This window comes from Cannabis sativa, chromosome 2 (genome assembly GCF_029168945.1).
Source record: "Cannabis sativa cultivar Pink pepper isolate KNU-18-1 chromosome 2, ASM2916894v1, whole genome shotgun sequence".
In the NCBI taxonomy this organism is placed as follows: domain Eukaryota; kingdom Viridiplantae; phylum Streptophyta; class Magnoliopsida; order Rosales; family Cannabaceae; genus Cannabis; species Cannabis sativa.
The window spans coordinates 84239700-84260039 of NC_083602.1; positions in this window are offsets into that span (position 1 = coordinate 84239700).

The following is a 20340-nucleotide window of genomic DNA, read 5'->3' on the forward strand; positions in this document are numbered from 1 at the left end:
ACCTCGCCAACCGGTCAAACTGAGTAGTATACTCAGTGACACTCATGTTCTCCCGCTGGGTCAGGTGAACGAATTCCTTTCTCTTGGCGCTTCTAACCGCCTCATTATAGTACTTCGCGTTGAAGAGTTCCTGGAACCTCTCCCAAGTCATGGTGGTGATGTCGTGAATCTGAGACACCATGTCCCACCATACCAGGGCATCCTCCTGGAACTGAAATGTGGCGCACACCACTCTGTCGTTGCCGGTGACACCCATGAAGTTCAAGATTCTGGTGATCACCGTAAGCCACTGCTCGGCTTTCGACACATCTGGACCTCCCAGGAATACCGGAGGTGCTTGCTTCCGGAACCTCTCATACAAAGGCTCCAATCTATGGGCCGCCACTACCATCTCGGCCTGGGCAGCAGGGGCAGGTGCCGCTGGAACTACTGGCACTGGAACTGCAGGAGCACCCTGCTGTCTCAACCTCTGAATCTCGAGGTCTTGCTCTTCGATCCGGGCTTGCATCTCCGCAAACCGTATCTCCCAATTCGGGGCTCCCACGATCGGCCGGGGCTCCGGGCAGCCTGTGGCGGGTTCTCATCACCCCGACCACGAGCCCTGCCTCGGGGACCTCTACCTCGGCCCCTAGCAGGTGGGGGAAACCGAGCTCCCTCTCCCTGATTCGACCCCACTGAGTTGCCTCGACTCCTGGTAGTCCGCCTGGCGTCCATCTAGTTAGAACCGCCTGCGAAACCAAGAGTTGGCATATCAGGTCGTATTCAAGGCGAGCTTACTAATGCCGCTTAATTTGGAAATTAGAAATGAAACATGCGCCTATTCTACTATCAGGCTACTAACATGCTTCCTAACAGGCTTTTCTTTTTCATAACTGAATAAAATAAACTACTAAAGCAATAAAGGCTTACTGAACCGTGAACCGAGCTAACTGCTGATGATGATTGTACATGTCGTGACGATCTTCGGAAGACAACCTGGCGGCTCTGATACCAAATTGTAACACCCTAACTATCTTAGGCGTATTACGTGATTTTTAAACGTACTGTGCAGCTCGTTGCTAATCAACGAGGTTTATGGAAAAACGTGATTAATTAAAATTTTGCTTTTTCATTACTTATAAACCCTTTTACAAAAAGTCTCGGGATCCCGATTTATAAAAATATTTACAAACGTTTTTACTGTTCAACTTTTACATCAAAATAAAGTCGTCTAACGACAATTACAAAATCTCAGCCGTGCTGTCCCGAGGATCGTACGCTCCAGGCCTAACCGCCCCGACATGTACAATCCCATAAGCTCGCTCACGGTCCATCAGCAACTGCCTTGCCTTTACCTACACATGAACATAAACTGTGAGTCGACAGACTCAGTAAGAAAAGCATACTAATATCATATATAAAACTGACTGCCGTGTCCAACACGATACTGAGTCCCGCTACTGCCATGTCCAACATGGTACTGAGCACTACTGCCATGTCCAACATGGTACTGAGTTTTGAACGTTCAGGGGACGGTACTATTGACACGTAACAACCTGATCGGTCGAACCGGTCATACTCCGGCTGCTGGTCATACTCCAGCCTGTACCGACGTGTTACTATATCCTCCTGATCGGTCGAACCGGTCATACTCCGGCTTTGGTCATACTCCACTGTACCGACGGGATACGTCAATAGCACGGAACCACCAACCAAGTGTCGGCTGATCGGTCAAACCGGTCATACTCGGCCGTTGGTCATACTCCAAATTGTACCGACGTGACAGGTTGGATGGTTCGAAGCCTAAATACATATCTAATGTAATCTAACGGGCTTCCTACATGCACGCTAAACATGTAATCTACATATGCATACCGTTATACTAATCTTACACGGATTCCGATTTCGGGTGTGCCGGTCAACCCGACCGGCCCGAAGCCGAACGGCGGATTGCGGCTCCTAAACCATAAAAATCACAACGCTATAAGTTGACACGCTAAATCACTTCCCGGGGACTAAAACTCGAAACTAAAAGTTTCCCTATCGATAAAAAGCATGGCAATACCCCTAAAAACCCAAAAAGAGGAAAACTAGGGTTCGAAAAATCCCCCATCCGAAGTCCGTTGCCCAACCGGAATTCCGGTTCGGGAAAATACGAACCCCCATCCGATTCCGGATGCTCAACCGGAATTCCGGTTCCTCGCAGGCAGCAACCAAAAATTCACATATCTTGACCAATTCGAACCCAATTGATCCCAAACTTTCCAGACCTCCTCCATAGGTCCCAAATAACTATTCTAGAGCATCAAACCTACCCAGAAACCCCACATGCAAAATTCACCATTGGAGCTCAAGCTTTGAGTTCCAAACTCAAGCTTGAGCAAACCACCAAAACAAGCATGCAAACCAACTAAAATCAACCTAAACTAGCATAATATAACCTCTGAAAACAAACAACAACCTCCAAGAATTCACGAAACAAAACATGGCATTTTCTCCTCAAAATCACATATTTTCACATATAAACTTCTAGCATGCTCAACCTAGTAATCAAGCATCAAAACAACCCTAAACTAACATGCTTAAACACAAAATAATCACCAGATTACAGCAGCAACAACAACATGAAATCCAACATGCATTTCATCCAATTTTCACAAAAATTCAAGAAAACTAAATAGAAGAGCAAGACAAGAATTACCTCAACTAAAATCACTATGATCAAGCCAAAACACAAGAAATCACCAACCAAAAATCCCAGCTTTGAATCCCCAAGCTCAGCCGAAAAGAGAGGAAAAGAGAGAGAGCTTTCTATTTTGAAACTTTTCTATTTTTTTCTAAGTGTTGGAAAAGAAGGAAAAAGGATTTTCAAACACATATTAACCTTTTATTAAATCCATTTCAGCCAAGAAAAATAATTAAAAATAAACATTAATCCATTTATTAAATCATATAAGACAAAACACTAATGGGGCAAAAAGACCATTTTGCCCCTTCACCATAAAATCACTAAAATCATACTAAAGGGGTATTTTTGGGACATTCTAAATTCCCGGCCATTCCCGACATTCCCAATGTCTAAAACCCGTCCCCAAAAATACTAACATACTAAGTTGTGATTTCTACTGAGCCAAACGCCGCGTTCCAAAATACCGGACACCGGAAATGCGAAATATAAAAACTGCTGAAGATATAATTATGCATATCTGAATTCCATAAATAACAATGATAAATTATTTAAATATCTATAAATAATTTCCTGATTATCATAAATAACTGCTAATTTTCCAAATTAACTAAGCGGGCTTTACAAGAGTAGTGCCCACACACATCAAGCAATACCTCAATCATAGTGAGGAAGATCGTGAAGAAAGATCATCAGCACAGGAGATTCAGCATCAAGGATTCAGAGAAAGAGATCCAGGTTCAGATCTTGATAATACTCTGCTACAGAAAGGATTCAAGGGTTAGAGATCTGAACGGAAGGAGTCATTTAATTCCGCTGCACCCAATGTAAGGTTTCTTAAACTTTATATGTGTTTAATTTATCGTTTTAGAAAGTTCTTATTTAGGATGTTAATAAACATACTTGTGAGTAGCTCTAAGATCCTGGTAAAATAATTCCAACAACTGGTATCAGAGCCAGGTTAATTGATTTACTTGCAAGAAATTTGGACTTTAAAACGATTGTTTGTTTATTTTTGGATGGTATCACGTTGTATTGAGTGTTATTTGATGATTGATTGATGTTTGTGAATTTTCGTAAAAAATAATTGCGATTCTGTTTCTGGAATTATTTTTATTGGATAGTATGGAAAAAATTAAGCAAGTTACTTTTTTACAGAACTCAATTTCAATTTTATTTGAATTAGTTATGAATTTTTTAAGATTTGAAAAAATCGGGGCTGTGCTGAAATTTTCCTGGGATCGCGAAAACTGTCCGTACAGCTCACAATTTTTTTCGTTTTTCTTCGATTTTTCATGCTTTTTCATGGAATTAACTTCCAATTTTTTGTGTAGTTCTATATTTATACTATTACTATTCCTAATTCAATTCTAATTATCATTTTGAATTAATTTAATATTTTTTAAATTTAATTCAAGATATTAGTGTAATTTGAATTTGAATAGAATTAGTATCTATCTTCTTGCTTAAAAAATCTATCTTATTTTAAAATTTGATTATATCTTATCCTATTTTTAAAAATAAGATAACTATAATCATGTAATTTTTAAATGATATAAGATATTTTGCTAATTTTTTAAATTTTGTTATTTTATTTATTTAAGTTACATTTAAAATTTGAAAAAGATATTCATTTATCTTTTCTAATTTTTTATTTAATTTTTATTTATAAAATAACATTTAAAATTTAAAAGTAGTTAGCAAATATTTTTTGAAATGATATTTAGGTTGGTTGAAACCTAATTTTTCAAAAATTGTAGGTTTAATTTTAAATTTAAATATTTAATTAAATTTCGAAATTTTTTTTTCAATTTTTTTTAAAATTTTCGATTTTTTTTTTATTTAATTAATTATTTTCGAAATTAATTATTTAATTTAAAATTAAATAAATCCTACATCCAACTATCCAACTAACCTTGTTGCAGGAGTATGTGTTTTAGCTTGTGTGTAAGTTTTCAAAACCTATTATTACTTGATTGCAAATAGCCATGATTACCTTTTGCCAGATCTAATGATCTGATGGCTCCCTTGGTCAAGATAATAATTTGTAACAGGTATATTTACAATCTTCTTTCTTCTGTGTATGACCTAGCAACATGATAGGACCCATCCAAAGTGTGTCTGTGTGAGCCTATGTGTTTAATTTTATTATAGATGCATATAGGTTGTTGTTGCTAAAATAAATTATCATAGTTCTTGATAGAATTTATTTAGGCCCATTTAGTTTTTGGGCCTATTCAATTAATAACAGTTGTTCTTATTAAGGTTAAATTCCTCTCTTTTGGGCCTTGTGTGAGAGTTGGGAGCCATAGAAGTGGGTACGACATACTGAACCCAGCACCCCCTCACATGAACCACCCCAATTGTGAAGGCCCATTTGCCTGATTTGAATGACTGTACTAGGTTAATTACACTAGTTTAACCTAATTAAAATTGATTAGCAACATAATTAATTTCATTTATTTTGAAATTAATTTAGAAAATCATAGTTTAAAGAATTTTATATTCTAAGCTAAACTATATGTATTTTCTTGTATTTAATTAAATATAGAGTTATAACCATCTAGATTCTTTCTGAAAGCTTAATTTAAATTTTTCATTAAATATTCCTATTTAAGTTGATATTTAGTTATCTACAACTAACCAACTTAAATCTGAATATCTTTTGAATTTAAAATTTCAAAATTAAGTTGAGGAATTTTAGGAATTGGTTATTAAGATTCTTTAGATATTTTTTAAGTTAATATCTTTTCAAATATTAACTTAAAATGGAATATCTTCAAATTAAGTGGTTATAACTTAATTTTAAATTTAATTAAATCTGATTTGAAAGATATTTAAGTTGATTTTTTAGATTCTTCTAAAACAACTTAAACAAGATATTTTCAAATTTGTTCCATTTATTATTCGAATTTATTTTTCGAAATTAATTAAAGTTTATTTTTTTTAAATCAATTTTGATTTGTAATTTTTCATTATTATATTATGGAACTTGTTCGATATTTATTTGAATTTATTTTTCAAATTTAAATATAATTGAAAATTAATTAAAGTTGATTTTTTATTTAAACCAACTTTAATTTGTAATTTTTCATTATTATAATATCGAATTAAAATGATTATACAAAATACATATAATATTTTTAAATAATGAGCTTTTAATCAAAAGACATTCGATCTCCATTGTGGGTTTTACACCGCGTTTGTTTTACTGAGTAATCCTCCCTAATGGAGGAACATTCATTAGCAATTTCGCACCGTTTAACCTCGCATGATAAGTAGTTTGTAAGTGTTTTGTATGGTATAGATCACCCTAATGGTGGCGACCATACTTGACTTGCAAGTTATGAAACAATGGTGGAAGCTCATAAGATAGAATTGCCTTGACTCTCGCCTAAACGGGACAACGCTAAATTCCAATCTTGATCGAATAAAAGGTTGCTAGAATGGTTATCATTTTAGATGAGCTGACAACTCTATTCAATGGATGATGCTTTGACTCTCGCCTAAACGGGACACTGTATTAGTTTGTTGAAATACCTTGGAAAATAAACTATGTTAGATTTAGTATTTCTATAACATATGTCATTACTTCTGTTTTATTGATGTGTTGTAGTGTCATTATGAATAACCCTCACCCCGATCTTCTCTTAGTTACTATCTTAGCAAAAGAACTCTATAGTGTGAAAATGCATCCTGGTAGTTGCATTAACTCGCACCTGTTGATGATGAATCTGAAGTTCCAAAAGGCAAATCTACTAGGAATTGATTTATCAAGAGAACAATGGGTCCAACTTATCCTTAATAGTCTTCCTCCGGAGTATAATGAATTTGTTATCTCTTACATGATCAACAATTCTAACTCCTCCGACATGGACAAGCTCGAAGCAGAATTACGAGCCCATGAACGGAACTTGATTGGAATGGGTCCCCCTGGGTTTGCAATCAATAATCGAAGGAAAAGGACTAGGTATGAAGGATCTAGCAAAACTGCTTCTTCAAGTACAATTATCAGACATAATCTTCTATGTTCGAATTGTAATGGAAAGGGTCATCATGAAGAACGATGTCCCAGGCTTCTAAACAGTTCAAACGAAGGTAATGCTTTTGTCTTTGAATCAGGTGTTTTAGAGAACGACAAATCCATCTGGATTGTTGATTCTGGGTCTACTAACCATGTATGTTCTTCACTGCAGTTGCTTGAAACCTGGGAAAGTCTCGTCTGGGAGAGTTAAAGCTTAAAGTTGGCAATGGCGAATTAGTATCGGTCAAAGCTAGAGGAAAAGCCCGCATCAAGTTTCAACAAAGATTTTTAATTTTAGAAAATGTTTTATTTATTCCAAACTTTAGTAGAAACATGATTAGTGTCTCATGTTTGCAAACACAATCTTATATATTGAATTTTTCGAGTACAAATTGTTCAATTTCTCGTAATGGATTTCAAATATGTGTTGCTATAATGGAACAAGGGCTTTATGTTTTAAGACCGAGTACTCAAATCTCACTAAATAGTGAACTTTTCAGTGTAGCTAGACCTAGAAACCTAAAAAGAAAAGAGATTGATAATGACGATCAAACTTATCTATGGCATTTACGTTTAGGTCATATAGGCTTTGATAGACTCAATAGGCTCACCAAAGACGGTCCATTGAAAAATGTCGTCTTAGGTGAACTGTCAGTATGCGAGTCCTGCCTAGAAGGAAAAATGACTAAACGTTCTTTCTCTGCAAAGGGAGAGCGTGCCAAAATCCCTCTAGGGTTAGTGCATTCCGATGTCTGCGGACCTTTGAATGTCAAAGCCCGAGGTGGTTATGAGTATTTTGTCACTTTCATTGACGATTTCGCTAGATATAGTTTTCTTTACCTAATGCAAAAGATATCTGAAACGTTTGAAAAGTTTCAGGAGTTTCATGCTTTGGCCCAAAACCAATTAGGTAAATCATTAAAGATCTTGCGAACTGATAGGGGTGGAGAATATATGGATATGCAGTTCAAAGATCATTTAATTGAACTTGGAATTGAATCCCAATACACTGCCCCAGCCACTCCACAACAAAATGGAGTTGCAGAAAGAAGAAATCGCACTCTTTTGGAAATGGTTAGGTCTATGCTGAGTTATTCAACTCTGTCTACGTCCTTCTGGGGATATGTTATACAGATGGCAAATGACATTCTAAATGTTGTTCCATCTAAAGCAGTCCCTAAGACACCGTCGAACTTTGGAATGGTCGAACACCTAGTTTACGCCATTACAGAATTTGGGGGTGCCTTGCACATGTCTTAAGAAAGAAAGAAGGCAAAATTGAATCACGTACCGAAGTATGCATGTTTGTCGGAAATTCTAAAGAGACTAGGGGTGGACTATTTTATAGTCACAAGGATAATAAAGTGTTTGTTTCTACAAATGCTACTTTCCTTGAAGAGAACTATATTAAAGACTACAAACCGAAAAGTAAAGTTATTCTAGAGGAATTGCTATCAGATATAAGTCCTTTCAATGTTCCGTCCTCTTCCACTCGTGAAGAAGACAATCCCACTCCCTCAGTTGAACAAACTGAGAAATCTACTACTAAAGTTTCTGTTCAGAGGACAACCGTACCTCGTCGTAGTGGGAGGGTTTCAACAAAACCTGCTCGTTATGGCTTTGATGGTGAAATCAATATGGTCGTAGGTGACGGTATTGATGACGATCCATTAACCTATAAACAGGCAATGGCTAGTCCGCAACGGAAACGATGGTCAGCCGGCATGGATTCAAAAATGGATTCCATGAAAAAGAAAAAAGTCTGGGAATATGTAGACGCACCTGACGACTATCATCCGATAGGATGCAAGTGGGTTTACAAGAAGAAAAGAGGAGCTGGAGGCGAAGTCGAAACTTTTAAAGCTAGACTTGTAGCCAAGGGTTATACCCAAAGAGAAGGCGTGGACTATGAGGAAACTTTTAGTCCTGTTGCCATGCTCAAATCCATCCGAATTCTTCTCTCCATAGCTGCTGCTTTCGATTATGAAATCTGGCAGATGGATGTCAAGACTGCCTTCCTTAATGGGGTACTTGAAGAAACCATCTATATGGAGCAACCAGAAGGTTATGTTCTTCCTGGGCAGGAAAAGAAAGTTTGCAAGTTAAACAGGTCTATCTATGGACTTAAGCAAGCTTCTCGCTCATGGAAGAAGAGGTTTGATGAAATCATCAAGACCTACGGCTTTCTTCAGAATGAAGATGAACCTTGTGTTTACCAACTCAAGGAAGACCAAATAGTAGTATTCCTGGTCCTTTATGTAGATGACATTTTGATCATTGGAAACAATGTCAAGAAAATGACTCACATCAAGGAATGGCTCAACACTCAATTTGATATGAAAGATTTGGGTGAAGCAGCCTATGTTCTTGGTATTCAGATTATCAGAAACCGGAAGAACAGATCTCTTGCTCTCTCTCAAACAACCTACATAGACAAAGTCTTAGAGAGATTCTTCATGAACAATGCCAATGGGGCAAACATGCCCTCTAGATATGGTATTCGTCTATCTAAGGAACAGTCACCGACTGATCCTCAAGAGATAGAGGACATGGCGAATATTCCCTATGCCTCTGCAGTTGGAAGTCTAATGTATGCAATGTTGTGCACTAGACCTGACATCTGTTATGCTGTTGGAATTGTGAGCAGGTATCAGTCTAATCCATGACAAGAACATTGGAATGCAGTTAAGTATATTCTGAAATACTTAAAGAGTACAAGGAATCTTGTGTTAGTCTACAAGGGTGGTGCTTTAAATCCCATAGGCTACACTGATTCGTATTTCCGTGCAAGTCTTGAAGACAGGAAATCTACATCCGGGATGGTGTTTACTCTTGGGGGTGGAGCAGTGGTTTGGAGAAGTGCTAAACAAACCGCGATATCGGACTCAACTATGGAAGCTGAATACATAGCAGCAGCCGAAGCTGCTAAAGAACTTGTCTGGCTAAGAAAGTTCTTTAGGAGTTGTTCCTGGAATGGAAAAGCCTCTAGTACTACTCTGTGATAACAATGGAGCAATAACAAACAGTAAAGAACCTCGAAGCCACAAGAGAAGCAAACACATTGAAAGGAAGTATCACATTATCAGAGAATACGTGGCAAGAGGGGATGTACTAGTTGAGAAAGTTGACACAGAGGACAACCTAGCTGATCCATTTACCAAAGTCTTGGCCGTGACAGCCTTTGAAAAGCACCGTCAGAATTTAGGATTAATTGATATGTACTAATTAGTTTTATATTAGTGCAAGTGGGAGTTTGTTAGGTTTTATGCCCTAAATAAAACTCCATTTCAATGTAATCTATTTTATTCAACATCAATAAAGAAACAGAAGTATTTTTCATTCATTTGTGTATGTTTTGGTTCACTTTATCAATTGCTTGTCTATTTGATTTATAAATTCATCTTAAACCCTTTTCACATACTTGATCATGTTTATTGTGCTGTCATCACATTGGAAAGTAAACATGACTATGTGAATAAAGTTTCCTAGATTTATCAGACACAGGGTGTTACTGATATGATAATCTGCAACAAGAGTTTACTTGTATTTGGAGAAATACTACGTTCTTTCCAGTTTATTGGTTAAAGTAAAGCTCAGGTTGGATGCATGGAGTATGCATCGGAAGGGACCGATATTGAACTTTGACTTAGATTTAATTAAACTTACCGTAAAATCTATTCAAGTCAATATCGCCAAGTTGATCCTAGATCAAATGATCTTAATCCTGTTATGATTAGGCTCAATCTCAAGAGGCTATTCGTGTTCCTTGAATTGTTAGTTAAGCCTACTTTTAGGTCAGGGTGATACGTACTTTTTGGGAACACGGTAGTGCAATTGAGTGGGAGTGCTAGCATAAACATGGAATCTATAGCTTCTATCTGGCGAATAGTAAGCAAAGGATGATCTCCTTCGAGCTTGACCAAACAAAAATAAATGGTGGAGATCTCATTTCACATAAGCTGAAATATCATTTATACGGGGTCAAGTGTTTTAAGGATAAAATACATAGTAGGGTGTTACGGTAATCTAATCCCTTTACAGTGTAGATCATTCATATAGAGGATCATTAATCAAATTAGGATTATAACAATGGATAACTAATGATGTGTCTATATGGTGGAACATATAGAGCATTCTATATACTGAGAGTGCAATTCTAAGTTCTATGCGTGGATTCAACAAAGAATTAATAAGTTAGTGAATTTTAGTGCTAAATTCTTGATCTACTTATTGGAAGCTCGGTTATATAGACCCATGGTCCCCCCACTAGTTGAGATAATATTGTTTGTAAGACTCATGTAATTGGTTTTGATTAATCAATTATAACTCACAAGTTAGACTATGTCTATTTCTGAAATTTTCACTAAGTAAGGGCGAAATTGTAAAGAAAGAGTTAATAGGGGCATATTTGTTAATTATGATACTTTGTATGGTTCAATTAATAAATATGATAAATGACAATATTATTTAATAATTATTTATAGTTATTAAATAGTTAGAATTGGCATTTAAATGGTTGAATTAGGAAATTGGCATTTTTGAGAAAATCAGATACAAAAGGTGTTAAAATTGCAAAATTGCAAAAAGCAAGGCCCAATCCACTAAGCCATGGCCGGCCACCTTTGTAGGCTTTTTAAGTTGATATTTTCATTATTTTAATGCCAAATAATTCAAACCTAACCCTAGTGGAATGCTATAAATAGATAGTGAAGGCTTCAGGAAAATTACACTTTCTGAATCAGAAAAAACTGAGCCTTCTCTCTCTTCTCTAGCCGCCACTCTCTCTCTCTATTCTTCCTTCATATTTCGAACGTACCTTAGTGATTAGAGTAGTGCCCACACACATCAAGCAATACCTCAATCATAGTGAGGAAGATCGTGAAGAAAGATCATCAGCAAAGGAGATTTAGCATCAAGGATTCAGAGAAAGAGATCCAGGTTCAGATCTTGATAATACTCTGCTACAGAAAGGATTCAAGGGTTAGAGATCTAAACGGAAGGAGTCATTTAATTCCGCTGCACCCAATGTAAGGTTTCTTAAACTTTATATGTGTTTAATTTATCGTTTTAGAAAGTTCTTATTTAGGATGTTAATAAACATACTTGTGAGTAGATCTAAGATCCTGGTAAAATAATTCCAACAATTGGTATCAGAGCCAGGTTAATTGATTTACTTGCAAGAAATTTGGACTTTAAAACGATTGTTTGTTTGATTTTGGATGGTATCACGTTGTATTGAGTCTTATTTGATGATTGATTGATGTTTGTGAATTTTCGTAAAAAATAATTGCGATTCTGTTTCTGGAATTATTTTTATTGGATAGTATGGAATAAATTAAGCAAGTTACTTTTTTACAGAACTCAATTTCAATTTTATTTGAATTAGTTATGAATTTTTGAAAGATTTGAAAAAATCGGGGCTGTGCTGAAATTTTCCTGGGATCGCGAAAACTGTCCGTACAGCTCACAATTTTTTCGTTTTTCTTCGATTTTTCATGCTTTTTCATGGAATTAACTTCCGATTTTTTGTGTAGTTCTATATTTATACTATTACTATTCCTAATTCAATTCTAATTATCATTTTGAATTAATTTAATATTTTTTAAATTTAATTCAAGATATTAGTGTAATTTGAATTTGAATAGAATTAGTATCTATCTTCTTGCTTAAAAAATCTATCTTATTTTAAAATTTGATTATATCTTATCCTATTTTTAAAAATAAGATAACTATAATCATGTAATTTTTAAATGATATAAGATATTTTGCTAATTTTTTAAATTTTGTTATTTTATTTATTTAAGTTACATTTAAAATTTGAAAAAGATATTCATTTATCTTTTCTAATTTTTTATTTAATTTTTATTTATAAAATAACATTTAAAATTTAAAAGTAGTTAGCAAATATTTTTTGAAATGATATTTAGGTTGGTTGAAACTTAATTTTTCAAAAATTGTAGGTTTAATCACCCATAGGCATCTGGCTTTTGCAGTATTTGCCGTAGTGGTTGGTAGGTGTACACCCGAATGGGATGAGCTTGAAAGTAAGGTCTTAGCTTTCTTGTTGCAAAGATGAGGCAGTAGGCGAGCTTTTCTATCAACGGATATCGGCCTTCGGCCTCGATGAGTCTTTTACTGATGTAATAGATTAGATGTTGCACGCCATCTTCTTCTCTGATTAGTACGGCGCTTATGGCATGCTCCGTTACTCCCAGGTATATCCCCAGTTCCTCACCGTCCAGAGGTTTAGAGAGGACTGGAGGTTTTGCGAGTTGTGCCTTGAGGTCTTGGAAAGCTCTTTCGCATTCTTCTGTCCATTCAAACTTTTTGTTTCCTCACAGGATGTTGAAGATTGGGACACATTTATTCGTTGATTTTGACACAAATCTGCAGAGTGCGGCGATTCGACCAGTTAGGCTTTGTACCTCTTTGGTTTTTGTTGGCGAGTTCATATCCAGGAGGGCTTGGATTTTTTCCGGATGGGCTTCAATTCCTCGAGCGTTGACGATGAAGCCTAGAAAATTTCCTGAGCTGACTTCGAAGGAGCATTTTAGGGGATTCAGTTTCATGTTGTATTTTCTGAGGACTTTGAAACATTCGTCCATGTCGTCTATGTGCCCCCCAGCCTTTCTGGATTTGACGAGCATATCATCCATGTATACTTCCATATTTCTGCCAATCTGATCTTTAAACATTTTGTTGACCAGTCTTTGGTATGTAGCTCCGGTGCTTTTAAGACCAAATGGCATGACTTTGTAGCATTAGAGACCCATATCTGTCAGAAACTTCTATGTTCTTGGTCTGGTGGATGCATCTTGATTTGATTGTACCCCGAATAAGCATCCATGAAGCTTAATATTTCGTGCCCAGCTGTTGCATCGACGAGCTGATCGATCCTTGGAAGTGGGAAACAGTCTTTAGGGCATGCTTTGTTGAGGTCTGTGAAGTCAATACAGACTCGCCACTTCTTGTTCGGCTTAGGCACGAGTACGGGGTTCGCAACCCAAGCCGGGTAAAAGGCTTCAATGATGAAGTTGTTGTGCGCTTTTCAACTTCGTCTTTCAGGGCTACTGCTCGTTCTTTATCCAGCAATCTTCGCTTTTGCTAAACTGGCCGGATATTAGGATCGATATTCAGGACGTGCGAAATAATAGAAGGATCAATTTCGACCATATCCGCATGTGACCAGGCGAAAACGTCTAGGTTTGCTCTCAAAAATTTTATCAATTCTGATTTTACTCCGAGCAGCAAACCCTTTCCGATTTTCAGCTTTCTGGCCGGGATAGCTGGATCGACCTTGATCTCTTCTAATTCTTCCATAGGTCCAACATTGCTGCTTGGGTCCCCAAGTCGAGGATCCACATCTTCATCCTCGCCTTGGGTGGTTTCCTACTTGGGAATATTTATTCCCTTGTCTGGGCTCTGGCTGGAGGATACTTCCTTCTTAGCCTTGGCCACTGCAAGGTTGTAACATTCCCGAGTGGATTGCTGGTTCCCTCTAAGACACCCTACCCCGTTTTTGGTTGGGAACTTCACGCACGAGTGGAATATTGATGTGACAGCTTTTAAGTCATACAAGGCTGGTCGGCCTAGCATTACGTTAAAGGCTGAAGGAACATCCAATATCAGGAATTGTGCCATGATAGTTATGCTCGTTGGAGCTTGTCCAACTGTGAGGGGTAGGCAGATTTGTCCCAGGGGCGCAACTCCTTGACTGGAGAAACCATAGATGGGCTGAAGGCATGGAGTTAAATCCTTGAGCTGGAGCCCCATCTTCTCGTAAGCAGTCTTAAACAAAATATTTGAAGAAGTCCCATTATCGATCATGGTTCTGGATACCATTTTGTTCGCTATCTGGACTTCCACGACTAGCGGGTCGTTGTGCGAAAATCTTATCTGGACAGCATCTTCGTCGTCGAATGTTATGGTGGGCTCTCCTGCTCGTGGAACTTTGGGCTTCCTTTCTTCCACGGCCAAGATGACTTTTTCTTGCTCGTATTGAGTTGTGCAGGCATATCGCTCCCGAGCTTTGCCCGTGTCTCCAGCGATGTGCGGGCCTCCAATGATGACTTGCAAGTGTCCATCTATTGGTGGAGTCATCAGATCCTGGTTATTTTGACCTTGGTTGGCCTTGACATACTTCTGTAGGTGCGGGTTGTTTTTCTTCATCAGAAGTTCTATTTCCCGCTTCAATTTGTAGCATTCGTTGGTGTCGTGGCCGTAGTCTCCATGGAACCGACAAAATTTTGTCATGTCCCTTTTGTTGGTATCTTTCTTCATAAGCCCGGGCTTCTTGTACGGAATTAGCGACTGAGTCGCTATATACACACTTTCTATATCCTCAGTTAGGATAGTGAATGCAATGTGTTTGGCGTGATCACGGGGAGTCTGTCTGGGTTTTTCGGCGAACTTTCCCTTCTTCCCGTTCCCTTGCTTGTGGTTGTTGCCTGAACGCTTGCCACTTGAATTGCTGGAATATTGGGGAAGCTGGGCGGACGTTCCAGTAGAAGGAGCCTTTGTTTTGTTCGGCTTTTGCTCACCTTCTGCTCGCTGAATGGCTTCTTCGAGCTTGATGAACCTTCGGCCCGGTCAAGGAAATCACTCATTGAGTCGAGCGGTCTGTTTTTCCTTATGTCCTTCCATAGTTTGCCAAGGACTTCAATGCCCCCCAGTATCGCGAATAACTTTCCATCCTCGGTTACCCGTGACACCTTGGTCGCTTCCGTCATGAATCTGCTGATGTATGCCCAGAGTGGCTCGCCTGGTCGCTGTTTTACATCGACCAAATCTCCCAGATGCAATGGGAGCTGGCGTGAGGAAGAGAACTGTGCATGGAACTCCAAAGAGAAGGTTTTCCATGAACTAAACTTTCCTGGAGCCAACTTGAAATACCATTGTTGTGCGGCCTCTGACAGAGTTGCGGGGAAGATTCTGCAACATACGTCTCTCGCACCCCTTGTAAATCCATTTGCATCTCGAATACTTGAGATGAGAGAGAGGATCTTCTCTCCTAGTGTACATCTTCCATGTTGGCATCTTGAACTTGTGAGGTAGTGGCAGGAGATTGATTTCTGGTGAGAAGGGATTTCTGCGTGCACGGTCTAACTCAAGATCATTATTACGCTGCCTGGCCATGTCATGAAACATATTCTTCAGTTCTTCAAGCTGGGCTGTACGGCCGGGCTGACAACATTGGCATTCTGGTCGGGTTGGGCTACGTCAGCGTCTTTTTGAGCGGGGATTTGAGTATGGGCTCCGAACTGCACATTCGTTATAGTATTCTGCTCGTCTGTTCCCCTTCTTCTGTTTAGGTCGTCCCTTAGGTCATGGGGTGTTCCTAACCCTTCAAACACAGAAGAACCTGGCTGCCTCAGCGATTGGTTCGCTTGGTTGGCAGGTGGAATGGCTCCGTTATTTTGCGTGGATCCATCGAGTATGACTCCTCCTGATGAATTCTCAAACAAGGTCTGTCCGCCTACCTCTTGGCCCACGAGTGGAACTCGTGACCGGGGATTGGACGACTGACCGTTGGTTGTCTGGGAAGCATTCACCGTTGGGTCATCCTTAGTTTTTCCAACGGGAATGACGCTCGGCGCCTGCTGGCCTACAGTCTGATAAGCTCTTCGTATCAGCACAGTGGCTTGCCGACTACGATCTTCGATTTCTGCATGGTGAGCCCTTAATGCCTCCATCTCTTTGTCCCTCCACTCGGCGAACATACGCCTCTGTTCGTCAAACGCGAGGTTCACTGCGGCACGTAATTCCTCCTGATCGTGATGCAGGGTATTGTTGTGACCCTCCATGAGTCTAAGCGCAGCAGAGAGGTTTTGCAATTCGGTTGCATCTCCGATGGTCGTCTGGGCGTTGATGCCTGGTGGAACAATCATGTTATGAACGTCCTGGCTGTGTGCAGAACCGTTGTTTCCGGTCTCTTGCACACCAGGCGCAGTTTTAGTAACAGGAGTTGTTCCATCATTCACCACGCTTCCCGTCTGTCCAGGATTGACAGCGGGTGGAACGCTCGAGCTCCCTAGGTCCTGCAGCATCAGATCTAGCGTCTGTGAGTTTGCTGGGTCGGACAGGCCTCTACGAGTTAACAGCATCGTGTCGAAAGAGGGATCTGTGAATCTACTCTCAATGAAAGCACCAAAATGTTGACTTCGCTTTTAGCCAACGACAATGAGTCTTTTTGATAAGCGATAAACGATACGTCGTAATATGAATATGTAAATAAAGCAATAATAAGAAGACACATAAATTTTATAGAGGTTCAGCCCCGAGCAGTTCGGTAATAGCCTAATCCTTGTTAGTTGTATTGACTTAAGAATAAGGAAGAAGATTCCTTTTCTTATAGCTCTTACAATAATATCTCTGAATATATAATTCTTAGATAGCCTTAGCTTAGAGCATTTCGGCGTATAATATCTCTGTTTACAGTTTTTCGATCGATCCCCCCTGCCCAGTGAACATTCCTCACTATTTATAGGGCAGGAATCTTGAGGAGGAAGAGTTTCCTCTCTCGTTACAATGCGCATAAACAGAAAGATCGTGTGATCATTGCTGAATGCTAGGATCGTGGAATTGAGGCTGAATACACTGATAGTGGGATCGTGTGTATGCCACATCCATGCAAGTTGATCCCTGAGTTATAGGGATTGAGCTGGTGACTCACGATGCGCTTGGTTGAATTCGCTAAGTGTTGCTCATTCTGCACGGCTCGTTGAGTATTCCACTATGGACATGCCAGCGAGGCATCCTGCTCGGCATGTTAATCCGACTAGGTGCTCTAAGTAGATGCCACGTGTCACCATTCATGTGATGCCACGTCAGAGTGCCAATTTTAAGATAACAACCCTATAGGTGGAGAAACTTTTCAGCCTTTAATAATGCATCCAATGAAGATTAAAGGCAAAGGTGTACTGTACCAAAATGGTCGTGAGTGCATTATATAATTTGTTAGATATTTTATATTATTTTAATATATTAGATATTATTTTGAAATAAAAAATAATTTACTAAGACTAACACCGTGGGTATGCAATACTATCTTTATATGTTTAAATAATAATATTTAATTAGATAATTAGATATTATTCAATAATATTTCACTATCAATTTTTTTTTTTGTTTTTTTACAAAATGTTACCATGTTTTTTTAATATACATATTGTGTGTCGTTTAAATATTTTTTTTTGGTTAAAATTAAAATAATTTTGACCCTTTTTTTTAGAAAAAACAACATAATCAAATAAATACTTTTAGGATATTTTTTTAATTAATTTACCTAATTTGATTTTGTTATATATATATATATATATTTTGTTAGGTGTGGTCTCGTTTGATTTTAATTATTAATAGCTTTCTTTTTAATGTTGTATTAATTGTCCGATGTTATTTTCTATACAATATTGGAAGGTTTTGTAGTATACCTTACTCATATATCTTCTTGTGTTTTTGTCTTTTAAAAATACATAATTTTTTTTTTTTTAAAAAAAAGCGTGTTGTAATAGTTTAAGATATCTAAAAAAAAATTAAAAATTTTTTAAAACAATTCTTTTAGGGAAAATATAAATAAGCAGTGTTGAAAACATAATTATATATATATTTAAAATTAAAATATTGACAAAGATGATAATACGATAAGAGTTATTTCAGTAGACTCCCTATTTATTTCACCAATGAGAGATTTTTAGTTTTATTTTTTAATAATTGTGTACGTTGTAGCTATTTAGGATCACATGCATGTAAATTTTAAAAAATTCTGAATAGTTTATAGTGTTAAAAATAAGGTTCAAATATATTTTTACATGCGTGATTGTTTTTTCTTATCGTGTGGTAAGTAAATAATTGAGTTTTATTTTCTGCAATATAAACTATTCATAATTTTCTGAAATGTATAAATGATCATAAATAGCAACTATGTATGGGATTCTGAAAAAAAAGTTGGACTAAAAAGCTCTTTCGAATGTCAAAGCAGATAAATAATTTACCGAAACAATCCTTTAAAAAAGTGTAGGACATATTTCCACTGATTAAATTTATTACTATATATATATATGGGTATACTCTTAATGGGTATTACCTATGAATGGGTATTCTATTATTAGTCATTGGATCAAATCTAATGGTTGATATTTATAACTATTAATTAAATTTTTAAATTTAATATTTTTTATTTTAACCTACTACCTGATGACATGGAAGACATTTTTTTATCTATTATTTCTATTTTTATCTCATTCTATATATATATAGGAAATTATAATTACACACCATAAAATAAGGGGAGTTATATTTATATCCTAATAATTTTTGACAGCACCCCAAAATTTTAAAAGAAATAATTATATATTTAATTTTGTGTGAAATGACCAAACTAGACCATGTAAGTTATCAATTTTTTCTTAACAAAATACATCCTCATTTACGTTTTTTTTAATAAACACACCAACTACTTTACATTCAATATAATTCTAAAATTAAAAACTGATTGTAAAGAGTATTTTTCAACCCTAACATTATTAATCAATGAAAAAGATTTTGAGATTCATCAATCAATGTAAAGAGTATCTTTATAAAATATAATAATATGTCTTTTCGATTTTCCTAATTAACCATGTATATTGATAAATGTAATCAATATGAAGATGATATTCAATTAATAAACAAAGTGTGAATTGTAGTTTTCAAAAAATGCAATTTGCATAGGTGAGTTTCAGTAGATGTTAATTAAGGTGATATGAGGATCATTTATATTGTGATTATTGGGGGATAGATGGAGATGCCTTTGTAATATGAGAAATGTTAAAAGGCATCAGTGGTGCCTAGTACTCTCTTATGTATCAGTATCGCTATTGGTCCAACTAAGTATCGGGTCCCACATAATTTAATATAATAGCTTTTAGGAAGTATCGCTAACTAATCGCAACGTGACATGTCGAGAAGGTGCTCGACACCACTGGTGCCTAATAGCAATGCTCGTTAATATTTACACACTATAAAAAACTGTTACTTTTAGTGATAATTTTTTAGTCATAACATTTTTTTTTGAGTAAATGTAACTTTTAGTCATAACAAAATGTTGTGACTAAAACATAGCATTTAGTTACAAATTGTTACTAATTTAGTTTTAGTCATAACAAATATTGTAACTAAAAATACATTTAGTCACAACAAATTGTAATTTTTGTGATTAATACTTTTAATCACAAATTTTTTAGTCACAACATAAGAATGATGATTTCTAATTAGTCACAATTTTTTTACTTTTAGTCACAAGCTTTGTTGTGACTAAAAGTAAAAAAATTTGTAGTGACAGTAGCAATTATAATTAAAAAAGAATAGCAGGAACTGGTGCGATTCTTAATCTTCTCTTTTTTTTAACAACTTCATCGTATTACTTGAAAGTTTTGGGATGTAGTAAGAAAATACCCTTTTGGTAAATGAGACGGTGTGTGATTATAAAAAGTAAAATTTAAATTAAATAAAAGGGGTCAATTTAGTAATGGGGTATAGTTAGAATTTTATGGAGTGTAATATAATAACTACACCCCAATAATATATTTACATATTTGAACTTTAGTAAAATAACCAAAATAATTATTTCTACTCCACTACTAAAAAAACTGATTTGATTGTTACATAATTTTTT